The following is a 23,143-nucleotide window of genomic DNA, read 5'->3' as shown; positions in this document are numbered from 1 at the left end:
GCTAAGTATATGATAGGGAGACTTATTGGAGATGATAGATCATGACTTTCTGGTTTGCAGAATCACCTTTTCGTGCGTCGTCAGTACTTCCGGTCTTTACGAAATGGAAATTTTAAAAATTCGTAATTTTTGGTATGTTAATAGAAACCCTCCTTATAATGCTTACTATTTAATTTGTTTGAATATTGATCTTTGAAACTCTTATATATTAGCATTTTCTTATTAAAATCTGAAGCGGGTCCAAAATGGCGGCTGTTTCTTATTATTATTACATTTCGCTATATGGTTTGTGCACGCGTTTCTCGAAAACTTGAGCGGTTTTCAAGAAACACAAGAATAAATGAAATGTAAAGGAATACTTGGATCCTCACATCGTAGTTTCGTTGCAGTTCTGTGTCAAACTAACGTCTCCTATAATTGGTTTTGGCTGGTTTTCAAAGTAGAAAAACAAAAGACTAAATGTGCAAATGAAATTCGATACGTAATATCTTTTGTGCATCACAGAAAAACAGATTTTAAATCAAACTTAAAAATAATACTTTCTCAAAAAAGAATATCAATTAATATTGTCAGTATAAATCGTATATAACTGTTTTTCCTATGCACACTTGTGTCAATATTAAACTAATGAATAAGACAAAAATAAGAAAAAGATTTTTTTAAAGATCGCTTCATGGAGTTTATTTTAGCTTTCTTGTCTCGATGACCAGATTCAAGTTATTAAGCAAAAATGATATCTGATTCCTTGACCATCGAAGGGCGAGCCATGTTTTTCTCTGCGAAACATTTCAACCTTTTTCGATTAACTAATCGGGATAGTTCACTTTGGGGATAAACAGGAAATTGAAAAAAAAATCATAACTGTTTCACCGCTTTAGTGTTACATGCATATATACAATATGGAATTTTTAAAATGTGTAAACTTACTTTCTAAATCTCTCTTAGGCTATAAGAACGTTCTTTTTTAATTTCATTGAAGCTATCACACCTATTTAATAGAACATTCTAAAGAAAAGCGCGAAGATTAACTCGTGGCATTTGGCGCTAAATTTTGAATAGTGACCTGCCTTTCATAATTTTAAGAGAGAAGCATATTCGTTAATATATACAAGCAGATTTAGAGTAGAGGTTCCGATAGTGTAATATTTAGTGCATTGGAAATTCATGCTAGCGACTTGGGTTCAATCCCCCTTGTGTGCAAATCTTTTGTACTTTTTCATGCTCGATTTTTCGTTTTTTTTCCGGAATCAGACGGAAGACCTCTCGTTGCTCGCAACGAGTTTATCATCTAGTTATTATTATTATTATTCTTTTTTTTGACAAAATTTTGTGCAGGCGATTTCTCGAAAACTGTCCAGCGGTTTTTAATGAAACTTTCAAAAAATATATGTCATTATATGAAGTTGTTACATCCGTAGAGAAATTTGGAAAATTCGCTTCTGGTGCCAAGTTATGGACAATTTCCTGATTTTAAAATGCGATTTTGTCGCCCCTTTCTCTCGAAAATGGCTAAGTATATGAACTGGAGACTTATTGGAGATGATAGTTCATGACTTTGTGTTTTGCAGAATCACCTTTTTGTGCGTCGTCAGTACTTCCGGTTGTTACGATGTGCAAATTTTAAAAAAATTGTATTTTCTAACTTTTTTGTTTTTCAATATTTTTCATTTATTTTTGGTATGTTAATAGAAACCCTCCTTATAATGCTTACTATATAATTTGTTTGAATGTTGATAAATCAAAACTCTAGATATTAGCATTCAAAAATCTGAAGCGGGTCCAAATGGCGGCTGTCTCTGTCAACGCCGACATTTCGCAATAGGGGTTAACGGAGGGCAGCCGAACGTTTGCTTGAACGAAAGTAACATAAGGATAAATGAAATGTAAAGGAATACTTGAATTGTCAAGTCGTAGTTTCGTTGCAGTTCTATGTCAAACTAACGTCTTCTATAATTGTTTTGGCTGCTTTTCAAAGTAGAAAAAGAGAAGACTAAATGTGCAAATGAAATTCGATACCTAATATCTTTTGTGCATGACGGAAAAAACAGATCTTAAATCATACTTATGAGTAATACTTTCTCAAAAAAGAATATCAATTAATATTGTAACTTTAAATCATAGCCACTGTTTTACCTATGCACACTTGTGTCATATTAAACTAATAAATAAGACAAATATAAGAAAACAATTTTTTTAAAAGATCACTTCATTTTTATTTAGCATTCTTCTTAAAGACCTGATTCAAGTTATTGAGCATAAATGATATCAGATTCCTTTACCGTAGTAGGGCGAGCCATGTTTTTCGGCGAAACGTTTCAACCTTTTTCGATTAACTTATAGGAATAGTTCCCAGGATAAACAGGAAATAGAACAAGAGGCCCATGGGCCACATCGCTCACCTGAGCACTACGGGTAGGAAAAAGTAGAAAATGGCTTTTTATTGTAAAGTTTAAATCCAAAAGTAGTCCCATGACCAATCATGGATTTGCTATCTTTTAGAAAATGATTTTTAAAGAATTTTCCTATATATATATCTTTAAAAACTTTGGCCTACCCCTGGGGGTCATGATTTGAACAAATTTGAATCTACACTACTTGAGCATGCTTCCATATAAATATGATGAATTATGGCTTTGTCATTCTTGAGAAGAAGATTTTTAAAGAATTTTCCTATATATTTCTATGTAAAACTTTGGTCGGCCATTTTGGCCCCGCCCTACCCCCGGGGGTCATGATTTGAACAAACTTGAATCTACACTACCTGAGCATGCTTCCATATAAATATGATGAATTATGGCTTTGTCATTCTTGAGAAGATTTTTAAAGAATTTTCCTATATATTTCTATGTAAAACTTTGGTCAGCCATTTTGGCCCCGCCCTACCCCCGGGGGTCATGATTTGAACAACACTACCTGAGGATGTTTCCCATAAGTTTTATCTTTCCTGGCGCAGTGGTTCTTGAGAAGATTTTTAAAATATGCCACTAAATTTTCATTAATTCCCAATTATCTCCCCTTGAATAAGGGAGTGGCCCTTCATTTGAACAAACTTGAATCCCCTTCACCCAAGGATACTTTGTGGCAAGTTTGGTTGAAATTGGCCCAGCGGTTTTTGAGACAGACAGACGGACGCCGGACAAAATGTGATCAGAAAAGCTCACTTGAGCCTTTGGCTCAGGTGAGCTAAAAAAGTTAAAAATTCATAACAGTTCGACCGCTTTAGTGTTACATACATATATACAATATGGAATTTGTAAAATGTTTTAAATATACTTTCTAAACCCCGAATCTTTGACTATAAAAAAGTTCTTTGTTCAATTTCATTGAAGCTATCCCACCTATTTAATAGAACATTCCAAAGAAAAGGCGCGAAGATTAACTCGTGGCGTTTGGCGCTAAATTTTGAATAGTGACCCGCTTTTCATAATTTTAAGAGAGAAGCACTATTTCGTAAATATATAAAAGTAGATTTAGAGTAGAGGTCCCAATAGCGGAATATTTAGTGCGTTGGAATTTCATGCTGGCGACTTGGGCTCAATCCCCCTTGTGTGCAAATCTTTTTTTACCTTTTCAGATTGATTTTACGTTTTCTTTCCGCAATCAGACGGAAGACCTCTCGTTGCTCGCAACAAATTTCATATCTAGTTATTATTATTTTTCTGACATGATTTCTCGACAACTACTGGATAGAATTACATGAAATTTTCAGGAAAAATGTGTTGTAAGATACTCTTGAAAGTTCCGTGACAGTTTTTGGATATTCCTCTCTGGTGCCAAGTTCTGGACCATTTTCTTGATTTTAAAATGACATTTTGTCCACGGATAATCTTAAAAACGGTAAAAGATATCAATGTGAAACTTTCAGAGTTTATAGATGATGATCAATACTTTCCAGGACGCGACTTTTCGTTCATCGTCAGTACTTCCTGTTCCTTCCGGAAGCCAATTTAAAAAGTCCAATTTTTCAATTTTCTTTGTTTTTCAATATTTTTCATTTATTTTTGGAATGGTAATAGAGACCCTTTTATTGATGCTTACTATATAATTTGTTTGAAAATTGATACATCTAAACTCTAGATATTAACTTCCAAAAATCTGAAGCGGGACCAAAATGGCGGCTGTCTCTGTCAACTCCGACATTTCACGTGTAGGGGGTTAAAGAGGCATCTGAGCGTTTGCTTGAATGAAAGTAATATAAGGATAGATAAAATGTAACTGAATACGTTGATTTTCACGTAGTAACTACGTTGCAATGCTGCTGTGTTAAACTAAAGTGTTTATCAAATGTGTAGAATGTATTAAATATACTTTCTATACCTCGAAATTTAGGCGATAAGAACTTCTATATATTTTTTTATTTCATTGAAGATATCACACCAATTTAGTAGAACATTCCGAAGAGAAGACACGATTTACTCATGGCGTTTGACGCGAAATTATGAATAGTGACTCTCCTTTCAGAATTCTAAGACATATTAACTATTGCAGAATTACATGTACATACAAGTAAAGTAGGAGGATCAAATAGCGTAATAGATAGCGTATTGAATTTTAACGCTGGTGACCTGTTTCAATTACCAGTGTGTCCAAAGATCTTTTAATCACTTTTCAGCTCGATTTTACGAGGTTTTTTTTCCTGAATTGGACGGAAGACCTCTCGTTGCTTGCAAAGAGATCGTGTTGCCATCAACCGAGACACATAGTTATTATTATTATTATTATTTTTCCGCCCATCTATTTTTGTGCATGCGATTTCTCGAAAGACTAATCACTTTTACGGATTTTCATGAAATTTTCGGAAACAATGTGTTATTATCTGAAGTTATTTCATCCGAGAGATTTTTTGAAGATTCGCTTCCGATGCCAAGTTACGGGACATTTCCTGATTTTAAAATGACATTTTGTCCACGGATTATCTCAAGAACGGTAAAAGATATCAAAATGAAACTTTTAGGGATGATAGATCATCGTAATTACTATCCAGGACGCAACTTTTCGTTCGTCGTCAGTACTTCCTGTTGTTACCAGATGCGAATTTAAAAAGTCAACTTTTTTGTTTTTCAATATCTTTGAAGTATTTTTAGCGTGGGTAATAGAGACCTTACAAATGATGCTTACTATATAATCTGTTTGAATATTGACAAATCCAAAGTCTAGATATTAACATTCAAAAATCTGAAGCGGGTCCAAAATGGCGGCTGTCTCCGTAGACTCCGCCATTTCGCGAGTAGGGGTTTATGGAGGCAGCTGAGCATTTGATGAAACGATTCTGACATAAGGATACATGAAATGTAAAAGACTACTTCGACTCTCACGTAGTAGTACATTGCAACTGAGTGTCAATCTGAAAACTTAATTTCCGTTTCACTGCTTTAGTGTAACTGGGCTAGATACGATATGTAATGTGTATAATGTGTTACATATACCTTCTTAACGTCGAAATAAAATAAAGGCGCTAAGAATTTTTTATTTTTAAAAATTTAATTGAAGCTATCATACCTATTAGATAGATCAGTCCAAAGAAAAGGCACGAATATTTACTCGTGGCGTTTGGCGCAAAATTATGAATGCTTTTTATAATTCTTAGACAGGTGAACTGTTGCAAAATTATACACAAGTATATTTAGAGCAGTTCTCCCAATAGCTTAATGGTTAGCGTGTTGAGGATAAAAAAGTAAAAAAAAGCGCATTCACGTTGGCGACATGGGTTCAATCCTCCTTGTGACCAAAATTTTGAATCTCTTTTCAGCTCGATTTTACGTGCGTTTCTTTTTCCTGAATCAGACGGAAGACCTCTCGTTGCTCGCAACGAGATCGTATCTAGTTATTATTCTTTTTTCTTCTTATTTCTTCTCCGGTACTTTTTTGTCCGCGAGTGTTCTCAGAAACTGTTCGCCCAACTGAGCTAAAACCTTTTTAAGTCAAATGTCATGAAAACACGCCCATGCACGTGCGCTGCAATCTGATTGGCTTAAAATTTAAATGGCTATAACTCCCTTGTTTTTCAACCAATCATGATGGGATTTAGAACATAGACAGACATAAGGGACTCCTACAAGAGGGTATGGTCATCATGCACATGCATGCACGTGCGTGCACATGCACTTTGCTCTGATTGGCTGAAACAAAAATCTCAATATCTTTTTTGTATTTTGACGAAATACTTTGAAATTAAAAACATAGTCTTGTATTAAGATATCCTACAATATGATATATAATATTTTCATGAAATCACGTGTATGCACGTGCGCTACAATCTGACTGGCTTAAACTTTAAATAGTTATAACTCCCTTGGTTTCTAACCAAACATGATGGGAATTATATCATAGATAGACATAATGAACTCCTAAAAGAGGGTATGGTCATCATGTACATGCTTGCACGTGCGTGCATGTGAAATGAGTAAAATTAAAAATACACTTGAATGAGTGTATTTTTTAATAATTAATTGCTTTGATATTTTAAAAGTATATTAAAATATATAGATAGTGTAGACAAGATGATATGGTCATTACGCACATGCATTCACATGCACAGGCGTGCTATGCTAAAATATAAATATATTTTGTATTCTTCTGGGAAAACGTTGTTTAAGTCTAAATTGCATAAAGCATATCTTATTTAAAAGAGCTTTTAAAGGGAATATGGCACCAAAAGGGAGTTGGGGAGTGTTTGGGGAACATCTTTAATGGTCCCCGTTACAATTTAGCCCTAGTTTTTCTATGCAAAACTTTGAACTAGCATTGTGGCTTACCCCACCCTTGGGGGTTATGATTTGAACAAATTCAATTCTACACTATATGAGAATTCTTCCATATTACTATTATTATATAAATACTAGTACCACTAATCATGGCTTTGCTAATCTTGGGAAGAAGATTTTTTAATGATATTTTAATGTAAAACTTTGATCCCCCATCGTGGCCCCACCCTATCCCTGGGGGTTATGATTTGAACAAACTAGAATCTATAGTATCTGACGATGCTTCCATAAAAATATTGCTAATCATGGCTTTGCAGTACTTGAGAAGAAAATTTTTAAAGATTTCCCTATAAAATTCCTATGTAAAAATTTGATCAGCCATTGTGGCCCCACCCTAGCCCCAAGGACCATGATTTGAACAAACTTGAATGTACACTCTCTGAGGATGATTCAACATGAGTTTCATCTTTCCTGTCCCAATGGATCTTGAGAAAAAGATTTTCAAAGATTTTTCCTATATATTCCTATGTTAAATTTTGATCAGCCATTGTGGCCCCACCCTACCACCGGGGGCCACGATTTGAACAAACTTGAATGTACGAGGGGTGCTAGAAAAGTTCGCGGACAAGTTTTATTGTGAGCGCGCTATTTCCACGAAACCGGTCAAACTTTGCAGATAAAATCTTTACCTTTTTTCCAATTAATATACAAGAATTTGTTGCTCTCCGATGATTATTGAAAAATATACAGCTTTTTTATTTTGATAAATCTTGCTTCACGGAGCATGCTACATTTTGGCATGTTTACATCACAAAGACTCTTTATTAAAATTAAAAATTGCACAATTGTACCGCAAAGAGTTTTATGATATTTTACCTGCCGCTATAGTATTCATGAAACGTCACTGGGAAAAATTTTGAACTAAATTGGAGGGTATATGACTGTTTTATAGCCGTTTTTACCTGATCAACGCTTAAAAACACAGCCAAAAATCGGAACGTCATTTAGTGTCATGGAGCACTGCACTATGTAAAAATTATGTTTGCAGACTGGAAAATGTCTGAAAAGAGATTAAAATGTTCAAGATGCTGCCGGGAATTTCCTACACCTACAAAGGACAAGTTTTCAAATGGTTGTAGCTTCATAAGAATGGAAGGATTAACATTTTGAATGATTACCTCCATCGATACTTCAATACCCCCGTATCGCATGGACGTTGCGTTGCGCCTATATGGTTTTGCATAGTTTCCATACCTGATCGATTAACTGCATAGACTTTTTTAAAGATCTCAATAATATCCGAATCAGTACAAAAGACATTATATAAAAGAAAAGTAATATGTCTTGATATAGATATTCAATTTTAAAGTAGAAAATAGATAAGAAAAATCTGAAGAAATGAAAGATTTATAGAACTTTGCCGGTTGAAATCGGGTTGTCACGTCGCCTTACGTCAAGTGATTGCTCCGTGAATTCCATGACCTCATAGTAAAAATCGTTGTAAATTTTCAAGATTTTATTCTATGGACCTGAATTTTTACATACCAATAAACAAAATGAAGGAATTTATTCAGACATAGGTCATACTTCACAGTACAAAATAGATTTTCCGTAATTCAAAGTGTCCGCGAACTTTTCTAACGACCCTCGTACACTACCTGAGGATGATTTAACATGAGTTTTATCTTTCCTGTCCCAATGGTTCTTGAGAAGAAGATTTTTAAAGATTTTCCCTACATATTCCTAATATGTAAAACTTTGATCGGCCATTGTGTCCCCACCCTTGCCCTGGGGGTCATGATTTGTATAAACTTAAACCCACACTACCTGAGGATGATTCCACATGAGTTTCATCTTTCCTGGCCCAATGGTTCTTGAGATCCCAACCTATTTTTGTCTTCTCTTGATTATCTCCTCGTGTAATTGGACTTGGCCCTTCATTTAAACAATTTAAACTCCCCTTCACCCAAGGATGCTCTGTACCCAGTTTAGTTAAAATTGGCCCAGTGGTTCTTGAGAAGTCAAAAATGTTTTTTAAAAGTTTACAGACAGACAGGCAGATGACGGACAAAATGTGATTAGAAAAGCTCACTTGAGCCTTTGGCTCAGGTGAGCTAAAAAGACACATTTTCTTTTAAAATTTCACTTAAATTAAAGGTCACAGTGACCTTGAAATAGGTCTCAACACACCTTCTAGTCTAATAATTTTCTAGTTATGGGCCAGAAAGGATTTTTTCCATGTTTGACTATAAATTTTTAATCATAGGTCAGATGCGACCTACTTTTCTACCCAAGATGTATCAGCTGATAAAATATGATAACTCTAGGCCTAATAGTATTAAAGTTATGAGCTGGACACGAGAAAAGCTAACAGCTAGACGGACGGACACAAAGTCTATAACATAATACGTCCCATCTTAAGACAGGCGTATAAAAAAAAACAACCTACCGACCCTTGACTCTTTGAAAATGTTACAGGAAACAAACATACTTTTTTTAAAGCCTAGAAGTATCGAATCAGCTGAGAGACATAAACCCTGTATGCAGGTGATAAGGGTATATTGCTGAATAAGTAAGGGAAGTTGCAACTGAAAAATTTCCTTTTTCTTGATCATTTCCCTTTTCAAGAGAATATGCCCCTTGATTTGTCCCAGGATCTGGACAGTGAATGGACACAATCAGAAAAGCTCACTTCATGACTTGAAACTTTTAGAAAAAGCTTGAAAATTATTGTGTACTTTGAAATCTGAAATTTACTTACGTAAGGTCATCATTAGGGCTCTTCTGTTGTAGAGATTTTCCTATACCAAAGCCCAGGAAACACACTGCAAACATAGGTGTTACACCAGCCACAGGAGCAGCCATTCCCTTGTACAATCCAAAGAAACCCTGTCATAGCACACATTGTATAATTAGAATTCATTATACATTTAAAGTTGAACATGAATCTTAAATAGGCATATGCCATATTAAACTCCCTATCTATTATATCAACACTGGGGTATTATTATTAAGACTTCACATTCTTTACACGTGATTGCTTTTACCTTGTTGCTGCTGCTGAGAGTATATGTATGTCTAAGGGCCAGTAAGGCTTGCCTCATTAGTCATGGAACTTAAGTTTTAGCCTTACCGTGTGTACACCCTTAATACACCTTTTTTCGAGCCTTGCAAGTCTGACTTAGGAATAGAACACTACTCTGTCTCTTAATACAAGACTTAGCTGACATTTATTTCTTAACCATTGAAAACCATTTACACAAAGTTCGATCTATTTTCATAAAACCATACGGTTCACGTTGGTATTTTGAAGAAAACACAAATTATATTCAAATAAGATAATGAAAATATCCACAAATACTTCAGTTAACCACCTCTTCTTTGTTAAGAAGTGTGAATGCACTGGTCAGTAAAACTATTTCAAAGTCCTAGCTAGTAATCTATTATTCTGTTTAATAATGCACACTGTTTATGGTTAAAAAAAACATGGAATTTATGCAAATGTTGTTTATGATATTGTTAAGTCCTGCTTTAACGTGTGGACATGAGAGCCATACGTCCTGCAAAACGTAAGGCTTGAGACTTACCTCGGTATAAGGCAAGCCTTACCGTGTGTACCGGCCCTTACATTCTCTGTTTTGTTTATTTCACTAAATGTGTACTTGTGTTCATTTCACTTTTTAACATTGACCTGTGCAATTGATATCAAATAATTTTGTTATCTTTTTTTGACAAAATCAAACAGAAGTCATTTTCGTCACAACCAGGTAAAACAAAATAAAACTAGGACTGTCCAATAGGAACAATTACCCCCCCCCCCCCCCTGGGTTTTTCAGAGAAGGTGCAAATTCACAAATATTTTATGGATCTATTATGGGTTGTTCACAATTTTCTTATAAACATTTAGAGTGAAAACATAATTGCTCATTATAATTTTTGGGAGTTGATTATATCAAAGAGTCTATGTCAGTCGGCCAGGACAGGAAGTGCAACTGACAAACAGCTGGCCGGCCGGCCGCCAAGGAAAATGAGCATTGTGAAATAATTCCCCATTAAACTTACTATAAAGAAATTATAATTCTTGACAATATAGTCCACAATCTCTCTGTATTCAACTTTAGTCTGTCATTTTAATTTCCTCTTAGGCATCTTTCACCTAAATAATCATACCGATTCCGATATGTATTCATACACTGTGCATGTATTCTAATTTTAAGACAGGAAATTCCCGACTAACAAATCGTCTGCAATATGATGAGAAAACATGATGGTATTCTTTTGCTACAGTATATTTAGACAATAAAACAATGGGCTTAGTAATCAGATGTACTATAAAATTTAAATTCAAACTGGAATTCAGAGAACAAAACTTCATGTCTAGGCTAGCTGTTTTGTTTACAATGCATGTGTATGTGTGCACCTGACTCAGACTGATTGATAACTCAGCGGGCATTGTGTGCTTGCAAATCTCTAATATGTGTAAAGCTTTAGATAAGATCTCCCCACTGCTGCAGAAGTGACCTACTGCATGGATTAAATAATACTTCTCGCCTTTTACTTTTGTGTCCGGAATGTTTGTAAATGAGTAAATGAGGAATACACAGGATGATTTTTATATGTGTAATATATGAAGCTTGCTAATTTCTTTTGTTTATGAAAAGTTGTACTGTCATACAGTATAGTGAAAGTCAATTTGCGTGATAAGATGACTGTTTGACTAAGCAAGATAAAGAGTGGAAACAGATTATTGCAAATTGTTGGCACATTGAGTATTTTAAGGACGTGGATGGATGTTGGAGTATACAATTTCCTTCTAACACAAATCTTTGTTACAAGTGCATACACATTTTGAGAAAAAAAGGCCAAATACACACGTATATTATACTTTGTAATTTAACAAATATCTCTCTGCAACTTTAATTAGATTTCACGGAAATCGGTCTCAAAAATATACAATGTTATATTTAAAAATGAATTGTACCAGGCAAAAAGGCATAATTAATACAGTGGCTGCAACGTTATTGTTGACAAACCAATCGTGTAGAATCGTTCGTGTATCGTGTGTGATCGTTCATGTAACGTGCGAGAACGTTCGTGATTCAGATTCAATCATTTGCGTTTTTAATCGTGCAAGATCATGCGTTTAGAATCGTGTAAATTTCGTTTTGTAAGTTTTTATCGGAATGTTATTTGTAAAATAAGCATTTCCCTTATCTTTTTTTTTAATTTATTTATTTAAATTCAAAGAAAATGAATGAAGTGCAATTTACATAATAGAATGCAGAACGAACTAATCATCGCCCGTAAACAAGCAAAATAGTAAGTCGTACAATATTAAGTTCTCGTCAAATAGCGCGATCAATATTGCGATAAATGTACTTAGATCTATAACGCATCTTTTAAATCTGATTTTCATCATCATTAATTACTTCTAATTGTAGTCAAGATAATTTTGAAATCAATACATCGAAAATAAATAATTTTTTCTTACAAATAAATAAACATTTCTCAATGCTTACATAAATATTTAGTCGACGAATATACATGCACACAACATGATTTTTGGGAGTTTTGATTATCTATGATTATCGCTTATTTTTAATTAATATAATTTAAAATTTCTGCAAATAAAAAAGTCAAATAATTGGCAATTTCATTTTTAGAGATTCACAGACATATTGAATCAATGGAAACATACGGATTTAGTTTGTAATTTACGTCATTCCATGCTGCCATCTTTTTTTTCAATCGTATCTCCATTTCTGCAAGTCATGAAATCCAATTCAATCAAATTATACCACCCACATACATGTACATGTGATAGAACGAAAAAAAATCTGTTTTCTTAGGCCGGAGAATTACCTTAGAAATTATTATTTATAATCTAAAATATTAAGTCTTACATGTATTTAGCTATAGAAATGTCAATTTCTGTTTCTTTTTTCAAAGTCTATGAAATAATATTGATAATTGTTTGAAATCTTAAATTAGTATTAAGCCGTATTTTGTTTTGATAATATCGATTCCTAAATATTTTTAACTATTTTGAGTGAAGAATCGTGCGTTTGCGTTAGCAATCGTGTAAGATCGATACGATTCTGTAACATGTAGAATCGTGTGCGTGAAAGATCGTTCGTGTAACAGGTTTAATCGTGCGTTAATCGTGCGGAATCGTTCGTGTAACGTAATGGTTCGTGTAAGTTGTCAACAATAACGTTGCAGCCACTGTATGTCATAATCAAACGAGTTCTATTAAGTATGAAATACACCAATCTGTTACATCACACACTACATGAACTATACTTATATTCACATTTTCGAACATCATTGAACTTATTTTATTGTATGTACATGAAATTTTGGGGTTTTAGCCATTTACAAAAATACATATACATTATTAAGAAATATCAAAAAGCAACCTAGCTATTAAACTTTTTTTTCAGAATTTACTCCTGCTCAATCTGTGAATAAAAGTCAACTGATTTTTTTTTTTATTAAAACTCAATACCTGGTGTGTATAAATCTGCAACTAATTTTGCTGTACTAAATGTAATTTCTGAATTGGATAGATTAACCCTACACTTAGACATTATACTATTGATGAGAAATTGTTGGTATGGGCTTGAATAGTCTTTTCCTATTTTACAAGATGAATATTGTGAACCAAAATCTATATTTGTGAAACATCTTAAAAGTAAAGCTCCATTAATTTTCCCACCGCCAATTTAGATTGTATTTGTTATTTTACTACAATTAAATTTCATTATATCGAGAAACGCTGTCCACTTTGATTGTGATGACGTTATCGTTTGATGATATTTCTATCAAGTTATGTCAACATTTATCCATATAAGTATTTCCCCATACCTAAATTAAGATAATTGCATTTTTCCCACTGGGTGCGTTATTCATTTTCTCTCAAATTTGTCTTGAATGTTATTTTCATCCTAAAACATCTTTTTATCTTAGATACTGAAAGTATAAGTACCATACCTTCATCTAAGATAAGGACGAAATCTGTGAGGAAAACGGTTAATCTAACAAGATTTCGCATATCATTCAAGTTATTTTCAAGTTACTGTAGATCACTAAATTTTCGTGACACCTTATTTTCGGGAGATAGTCATTGCATGTAACTGTTTATTAGCATGACAAAATTTTTTTAACAATTCTGGTTATTGTTCTGTAAAATTGTAAAGAGTACTTATATATGTGCGAGACAGAAATTTTCGCGATCACGTTGTCTCGCTTAGTTTCGCGAAAATAAAGTTCTCGTGAATAAGAAGTGATTTACAGTAGAATAAACCATACCGCTTTGACTCTATAGGATCAAGAAATCCTCTTATGCATTTGCTTCTCATATACCTCAATCAAGAAGCATTAAGATAAGTATAATTTGAAAAGTGGGCAAGGTTAAATTCAGGTTCGAATCCCAACGAAATACTTGGAGACAGGTCCTTCGTATGAGACCGTATAAACCAAGGTCCCGGGTCGCAGTAGGTGCTGGCTCAAAAATGATCCCTCTCTGCTCAATGGGCGCTGAATATAAGTAAAAAATGCAGCTCTCCACCGGCAAGTGGTGGCAGCTCCATATGAGTCAAAAATTCTCGAGAGGGACATTAAACAATATACAATCAATTAATCATACATCGAATTAATTTAATAATCAACTCCCATCAGTACTATCAGTACTTTGATTAATGAATGAAAGTAAGGTGCACCCAAATAAAACATTGACCACCAATTCTCAATATAAGAGCACAAATGCCTATCTGATTTTTTAAAAAATGAAGTTCAAGATAACAATTTTTCTATCAATTACCTTTGAAAGAAAGTATCTGAAGATTTTGTTACAAGTTTTTTTTCATCAAATTTTAATACATGGAATAATGACAAGACGTTGAAGTAGGGGGTGATTTTATTCAGAAATATAGCTGGAAATGTGCGTTACTCTTTCTGCAGTGTCCAAAAAGGTCTACAGAAAAAATGTAGTCATTAAAAATCACATTTGGAATATCTCATCTTAACACCAGCACATCCTACCAACTCTGTCAGCAACATTTTCTCTTGGCATACGAACGTGCGTTTGATTTCTCCTTTAGAAAAATAAAGGTTACGTTTTGATCCAGATGTATAAAAACATTTTTTTATAATACATGCTTTAAATTCTTCTCTCTGTTTTGTTTAGAGCGATCAGTTTGGAATCTTGTCATTTTCTATAGATACTGGAACTTAACATGTACGTGTAGTAAAATTCTATTTCGTAGTTACTGTCTTTTTTATCATATTCCCATGCCGATTTGGAAAACTACATAAACATAATGTACATTTCATGTTTAATTTCTGTTTGATAAAAAGCTTAAAATTCATCTAAAAATTGAATTTTTTTGGCTTTATGTGGTTAGTTGTCAAATGGATCGTAACGATAATTTTGTTTCGCTCGTGGAAACGCAAATTATTGACTAAATTTTAAAAAAAATGTCAGTTAGAAATACGCAAAATGTACGTTACCATACGTAATGTACATTTCAAATATAAAATTCAATTCTCTTCCACAAGCGTACGTTAGACACGCAATATATTGATACTATTTGAACTTGCATATCATAAGAAATGTATCATGCAGGTTTCGTATTCAGAAATAAATATCAGGTATCAAAATTATATTACATATAAATGACCTTAATATAAAGTTTTTCCTCAGCAGAAACGTTTCTTTTCATTAATTTTGGGATTTAGCCGACTTCCAATCTTTGAAACTTTCCTTTGTGTACACATCAGAGTGTGTGAAAGTATGAGAATACATAAAAATTCGTGCGAGATTCACTTAATTCGAATTTCATGGTAACGTACATTTCAGTCACGTACATTTCGAATGACCACTTTTCATGTAAAAAATAGTTTTTAATTGTGTTAAGCAAAACTTCTTTGCCAGTTTACAGGGTACAAGGGGTTGCTCTCTCAGAGTTGTCTCATATTTTCTACTTAATATATATTCTTAATGGAAGAATATAGTGTAACGTACATTTCTTTATTATCTCTACGTTTGAAAATGTCTTTCATTCCAAAAATATATTTATAAAAGTTGCTCAAATTGTTCAATTTCATGTTACATTATCTAAGTATGAGTAAATAATCCTTTGAAATTTCAAATTTAGCCCATCAATAAATAAAGGAGAAAGAATCTATCAGGTGTATAATCTTTGTGTTCGCTTGTAATGTGGTTGAAATAGAATTCAGCAACAGGGACAATGCACAATAAAAATGATTCATTATCACAAAGAAAATGTATTTGTTGTTATGAAAAGAAATATATATGATACAAGGTTTAACTTATCAGAAAATTTTTACTTGAGAATCAAAACTGCATATTACACAGAGGGGATTCAGCATAATATTTGCTTCGGCGACAGTAACGTACATTTCAAATACGCTACTATATTTGAATTTGGAACTCCTTAAATACCCTTTCAGATCGATATTTATATGAATTCTTATTCATTGTTATATGACTATTTATAATGTTGATTTGAAAATTAAATCAGTGGTATTTCTTCCAAATGAAAATGAGGCGACATTATTTGAGCCCTTATATTGAGAATGGGTGTAATACTAATACATTGTAACATTTTTTTTATCGACATTGAAAAAATAAATTGCAACTATTTGTCATGATACTCTGTAAATTTATTGTTATAAAAATCATATGATAAAAAATTAATATTGATAACTTTACATCAAAATCAATTTAATAAGAGGCCCATGGGCCACATAGCTCACCTGAGCACATGGGCTAGTTAAAAAACATAAATCAGCTCAGTATTGAAAAGTTTACTTGTTACGAAGGGGGATTGAAATTTTTTATTACTATGAGAGTGTCACTATTACAATAATAAAAGCATACATGTATAATTTTGCCATACTTGAAAAGAAGATTTTTAAAGATTTTTCCAACTTTTTACTTGATCTCCCATAGTGACCCCACACTACCCCCCGTTTCCGGGATATTATTTGAATAAATTTAAAATTTCACTAGCAAATGCTTGTCAATTTGACTAAACAAAACTTTTCTGTTCTGGTGAAGATTTTTCCTATACATGATCCTTTTTCACAAGTTTTGCAGAGTTATCAAGCTTTGTCACACGGTGGCCTTGTCGTCGGCCGTCATTAAGGTGCTTGCAGTGTGATAAGAGTGACAGTATGCCCTACCAATATATGGGTGACAAATACATTGTTTTCTTTGTTTTCCAAAGTCGGACATTCTGAGATATGACTGGAAAAGTATGTTGGTAAATAAATCCCACGAAATGATCTACAAGTAAGTTTTTTTTAAAATCTTGTTTTCAATTCCAGTTTGATAGTTCACTGCCTGTAGTTATCCGAAACTTTTTATTTTATGTTTTGTATATAATTTTTATATACCATGTGCTGTTATGCTAAATAAATAAATAAAAATAATTAACAATAACGAATAAATTGTGATGAAACTTAAAAAATTTATTACGATTTACGTGTTTATCATTTTAAAAATATATATATGTCAGTCAAGAAATCTAGATGACCCATGGGCCTTATAGGTCACCTGAGTATCATGTAACAACTTTCCAACAATTGAATTTGGTTTGTGTTTTAAACCAAAAGCCATGAAATTCTCAATTTTGAAAGAAGCACCATTATTTATCATCACTATACACTTAGCATGCTTACTTTGCTTACTTAATACCCAGAGGTAGATCAGAGTAACTGCAGAGAAATATGCATTTCTGCTTTATAACCACCAGTTGTGCACCCCAACCCACAGGCCACTGACCCTGGGGCCACATATTTCAAAATTTTACCATAAGGCCAAAATAAAATTATAGTTTATTAGGTCTTTCCACCTTTCTGTGGAAAGACCTATTGAAATTGTTCTGTTTATTATTAGGTCTTTCCACCTTTCCGTGGAAAGACCTATTGAAATTGTTCTGTTTATCATTATTAGGTCTTTCCACCTTTCTGTGGAAAGACCTATTGATTTCCTTCTGTTTCTTCTTTTCCTTTTTTATTATTTTTCCGCCGTGTGATTTTTTGTTTCAAGATTTATCGTAAAGATTTTTAGTCGATAAGAATGTACTTCGTAAAAGATTATTGCAGTTCACCCTGCGTAAATGAACCTTGACCCCTTTCAAAGTTATTGCCCCTTTCGCAAGAAATGCTTGTTATCGCTACTCCTCTGAAACCGTAAACCGTAGAGGCATGAAACCTTCACCAATGTCTTTGACTAATTTAGGGGACTCTTCAAACTATTCATTGCGAAAGCATTCGGTGACCCCTTCAATGAGTTATTGCCCCTGAAACTTTTTAAAGTTAACAAATTATTTTTTTTTTTTAAACGACAAGTCATAGAGACATGGGACCAACTGCTTACGATTTATTTACCTTTGACCTTAAAATTCATGTAAAGGTCAAAGGTCAAGTGCGTTCCGAAACTGAGAAATTTAGCTCTCTTTATATCTCTTTTGTCTTTTAACATATACTTAATGTCTATGCATCAATAATATGTACTTTTAAAACTGTTTCAAAGGTTTCATACTTGTCCCCTAACAATAACCCCTTTAAAAGTTATTGCCCCTTGTACAAAAAACTTTGTTATCGCTACTCCTCCAAAACCGTAGACCGTAGAGACACCAAACCTTCACATATGTCTTAAGGGTCTAACTTCACTGTATAAGTACAAAAGGATCTGATGACCCTTATATGAGTTATTGCCCTTTAACTTCAGTGTGCTTACTATGAAACCTTATAACTTGAAAACTATAAGAGGTAGAAGCATGGGGTCAATTGCATTGTGACCCTTGACCTTTGACCTTGAATATTTTTTCAAGGTCAAAGGTCAAGGTCATTTTTTTTTTTAAATTTTCACTTTTTCTATCCTTTCAGACAATTTTGGTTTCTTATTCATGTAATTTAATTTTATGAGACAGATAAAAAACAAAATTGAAATTCAAAGAAGGTGGAAAGACTTCTTATTGTTCTGTGAACAATAAGTCTCCTAGTTATTTTCATTATTTTTCCGCCGAATGATTTTTTGTTTCACAAGTTATTGAAGAGATTTATAGTTCATAAGAATGTACTCCTTAAATGATTTTTTGTTTGACCCTGCGTATATGAACTTCGACCCCTTTCAGAGTTATTGCCCCTTTCGCAAAAATGTTTGTTATTGCTAATCCTCCAAAACTGTAAATCGTAGAGGAATGAAACCTTCACCAATGTCTTCGACTAATTAAAAAAACCTTAAATCCTTCATTGCAAAAGTATTCATGACCCCTTCAATGAGTTATTGCCCCTGAAACTTTTCGAATTTTACAAATAATTAAAAATTTTCAAAACGAAAAGTCGTAGAGACATGGGACTAACTGCATAAGATTCAATGACCTTTGACCTTAAAATTCATGTAAAGGTCAAAGGTTAAGGTCATTCCAAAAATGAGAAATTTGGCTCTTTTTGTATCTCTTTTGTCTTTCAACATATACTTAATGTCTATGCATCATTACTATGTACTTTTAAAACTATTTCAAAGATTTCATTCTTGTCCCCTAACACTAACTCTTTTAAAAGTTATTGCCCCTTGTGCGAAAAACCTATTTTTCGCTACTCCTCCGAAGCTATAGACCGTAGAGTCACCAAATTTTCACAAATGTCTTCAGGGTCTTTACGCCTAACTTCACTGTATAAGTACAAAAGGATCTCATGACCCTTATATGAGTTATTGCCCTTTAACTTCTTTGTACTTACTATTAAACCTTATAACTTGAAAACTATAAGTCATAGAAGCATGGGGTCAATTGCATTATGACCCTTGACCTTTGACCTTGAATATTTTTCAAGGTCAAAGTCAAGGTCTTTCCAATTTTTTCTTTAATTTTATTTTTTCTATGCTTTAAGACAATTCTGGTTTCTTTTTCATGGAATATAATTTTAAGGAGTCAGATATAAATAAATTTGAAATTCAAAGAAGGTGGAAAGACCTCTTATTGTTCTGTGAACAATAAGTCTCCTAGTTTGGAATTGCCTCCCGCCTCATTGAAATGCCCCCTCCTGAAAAAAATTTATTGACCAAAAGTGGGAGGATTTTTTTTTTATTTAATAAATTTTTTTGCCCATTACATGTATCACATGCACCATACAAAACACTGAAATATAGTGTTAGATCTATGTAAAATTAGTTTTTTTTTGTTGATGGTAGATACTTTTTTTAAAAGTCAGAAAATGTATGTACTATTTACTGAGATTTTTATCAACAAGAGATGTTTGTAAAACACTTATGCCCCCCTCCCCCAAATTGGAATTTTTCCAAGTCCAAAAGGGCATAACTCTTTCAAAAATGGCATGATTGTACTCAAAACAGAACTTGACCTAGATAGTCATCTGATAAATCTGTATACTAAATTTCATCTCAGTATGTGCAACAGTTGCAAAGAAAATGAATGGAAACTGCAAATAATTGGAATTTTTCTAAGTCCAAGGGGCATAACTCTGTCAAAAATGGTGTGATTGTACCCAAAACAGAACTTGACCTAGATATTCATGTGATATATCTGTATACTAAATTTCATCTCAGTATGTGCAACAGTTGCAAAGAAAATGAATGGAAACTGCAAATAATTGGAATTTTTCTAAGTCCAAGGGGCATAACTCTGTCAAAAATGGTGTGATTGTACCCAAAACAGAACTTGACCTAGATATTCATGTGATATATCTGTATACTAAATTTCATCTCAGTATGTGCAACAGTTGCAAAGAAAATGAATGGAAACTGCAAATAATTGGAATTTTTCTAAGTCCAAGGGGCATAACTCTGTCAAAAATGGTGTGATTGTACCCAAAACAGAACTTGACCTAGATATTCATGTGATATATCTGAATACCAAATTTCATTTCAGTATGTACAACAGTTGCAAAAAAAATGAACGGAAACTGCAAATAATTGGAATTTTTCTAAGTCCAAGGTGCAAGTAACTCTGTCAAAAATGGTGCGATCGTACCCAAAACAAAACTTGACCTAGATTTTCATGTGATATATCTGTATACCAAATTTCATTTCGGTATAAGCAAGGGTTGCGATGAAAATGAACGGAAACTAAGTGGACCAACAGACTTCCTTCTTCGAAGAGGGGCATAAAAATTTAAAATTTATCTTCAATTTATTAAAAAAAATAACAATTTCCTTCCCTCCCTCCTGTATCTGAAACCCTTCAGGCGGCAATTCCAAACGAACAATTTTTTAAGGATGGCCTAAGTTTTAAATTTTATTTCATCATAAATGGTTGATAAGAACCAAAGAGCAGATTTCAAAGCATTACTTTATTTTCAGACTATGTACCCCCCCCCCCCCCTGCAGTACCCCTCACCCATGGGCCCTGAAATGAACCATTTTGGAAGAGACACCTTTCTTTACCATAAATATGTACCTAGATCATTGGCATATTACCCAGGAGCAAAGGAAATTTTAAAGAATTTCCAAAGAATTCATTCATTTTCACAAGAGGCCCACAAGCCTTAAATGGTCACTTGAGTATCATGTTACAACTTTCCAACAATTGAATTTGGTTCGTATTTTAAACCAAAAAAGCCATGAAATTCACAATTTTGAAAGAGGCACCATTATTCATCATAACTATACACTTAGAATGCTTACTTTTAACTTAATACCCAGAGGAAGATCAGAGTAACAAAGAGAAAATGCACTTTCCACTTTATAACCAGTGGAGAAGAAGATTTTTAAAAGATTTTCCCTATATATTCCTATGTAAAACTTTGATCAGCCATTGTGCCCCCACCCTACCCCAGGAGTCACGATTTGAACTAGCTGCAATAATGTAGCTCTCTCCGATTTTTTTTATCTGATGTTTTCTGGAGAGGGCTACAATTCCACAGCATCTCCGTAATGGTGCAAAAATATTTTTTAAATATGGGCGACTGCAGGAAGAATAAATTGTTTTTACATTCAACTTACTTGTAATAAGACAAATTTTTTATTCACTGTCGACATCATAGCCTGTTAAATGCGAAAACCATGTAAAGTAAGTCTGTGTGCCTTACTCATCAGCCATGACAGTTCACGCGTGACGTACTGAGACTTGCGCTTGATATTTAGAATAACTCAATAAAGCAAATGTTGATGTTTATAAATAATTATGATGAATAATAACACTAAACATCAATAAATAATATCATTCCATGTGTTATTTTTTTGTGATATTTACGCTTAAAATAAGACAATCCCAAAGAAATCTGCTCCCTATTAGATCCTTAATCTCATTGGCTGTCCCAGAATAAAATCTGTCAAGGTTAGTAAACATGGCGGATAAATTTAAGTTGTGATGTTGACATACACGAAAAATACGGATATATGGATTGTTCTGTATATTTATTTATGTCTGGGATAACTACATTTTGGAAGTCCAGGTAAGACATATTAATAAAATAGCCGTTTACTGATAATTTGCAGCTGAAATCCGTGCGGGAGTGAATCGCTGCTGCATTGCCCCATTACGGAGGTCCTAAGGAGTTGTAGCCCTCTCCCCCCCCCCAAAAAAAAAAATGGGAGAAGGCTACATTATTGCAGCTAGATTTGAACAAACTTGAATCTACACTACCTGGGAATGCTTCCACACAAGTTTTTTCTTTCCTGGCCAAGTGGTTCTGGAGAAGAAGATTTTTAAAAGCCTTCATTTTTCATTAATTCATAATTATGATAAATTATCTTCCCTTGAAAGAGAGCTTGGTCCTTCATTTGAACAAACTTGAATTCCCTTCACCTAAGGATACTTTGTGGCAAGTTTGGTTGAAATTGGCCTAGTGGTTATTGAGAAGACGACGAAAATGTGAAAAGTTAATGACGACAACAATGAGGACAACGACAACGACAGAGAACAGACAAATTTTGATCAGAAAAGCTCACTTGAGCCTTCGGCTCAGGTGAGCTAAAATACATCTACAGTATATTAATGAAAGTTAAACAGATTGATATCAGAAATTTTTCCATTGCGCATGCTAACTTATCCTTAGTTTCCTTTCTGAAACTGAACTGTATTCAATTCGTGGAACAGTAAGTTCACAGATGTTTCCATCAAACTCAAGATTTAACTGGCCCCTAATAAGTTTTTCTTAACTTCTTTCCTTACTCGTCTGCACTGCACAATCCCAAGTTCCTTTATAGAGTGGTGCTTGTCCAGGCTTTGTATGAGGCATTGTTGTAGTCGAACCTGTAAGTAAATTTAAGGAAAATTGATTAATCTAAATCAAAAGGCCAATGGGCCACAATGCTCACCTGAACAACTTTGGCCATGCAGATAGTGATCCTGGAGATTAAGACTTTTAAAGACTTTTTCTATGATCAATAGAGCCCCGACCTAACACTAGAAACCCCAACCCAGGGGCCATAAAATTCACAATTT

The 23,143-nt window shown here is 33.6% G+C and overlaps 1 pseudogene; it reads right to left on the bottom strand.

The window, feature by feature from the left end:
• LOC134246336 (mitochondrial carnitine/acylcarnitine carrier protein-like) overlaps positions 1-22,951 on the bottom strand; it is a 69,795-nt pseudogene extending 46,844 nt beyond the window's left edge.
• Between the last annotated feature and the right edge of the window lie 192 nt (positions 22,952-23,143).

The sequence above is a fragment of the Saccostrea cucullata genome, unplaced genomic scaffold, assembly GCF_032062105.1.
Source record: "Saccostrea cucullata isolate Sc308-1 unplaced genomic scaffold, CSIRO_AGI_Scuc_v1 ctg2213, whole genome shotgun sequence".
Classification (NCBI taxonomy): Eukaryota; Metazoa; Mollusca; class Bivalvia; order Ostreida; family Ostreidae; genus Saccostrea; species Saccostrea cuccullata.
Note: the sequence above shows the minus strand (reverse complement) of the source record. Positions and strands in the feature narration are given on the sequence as shown.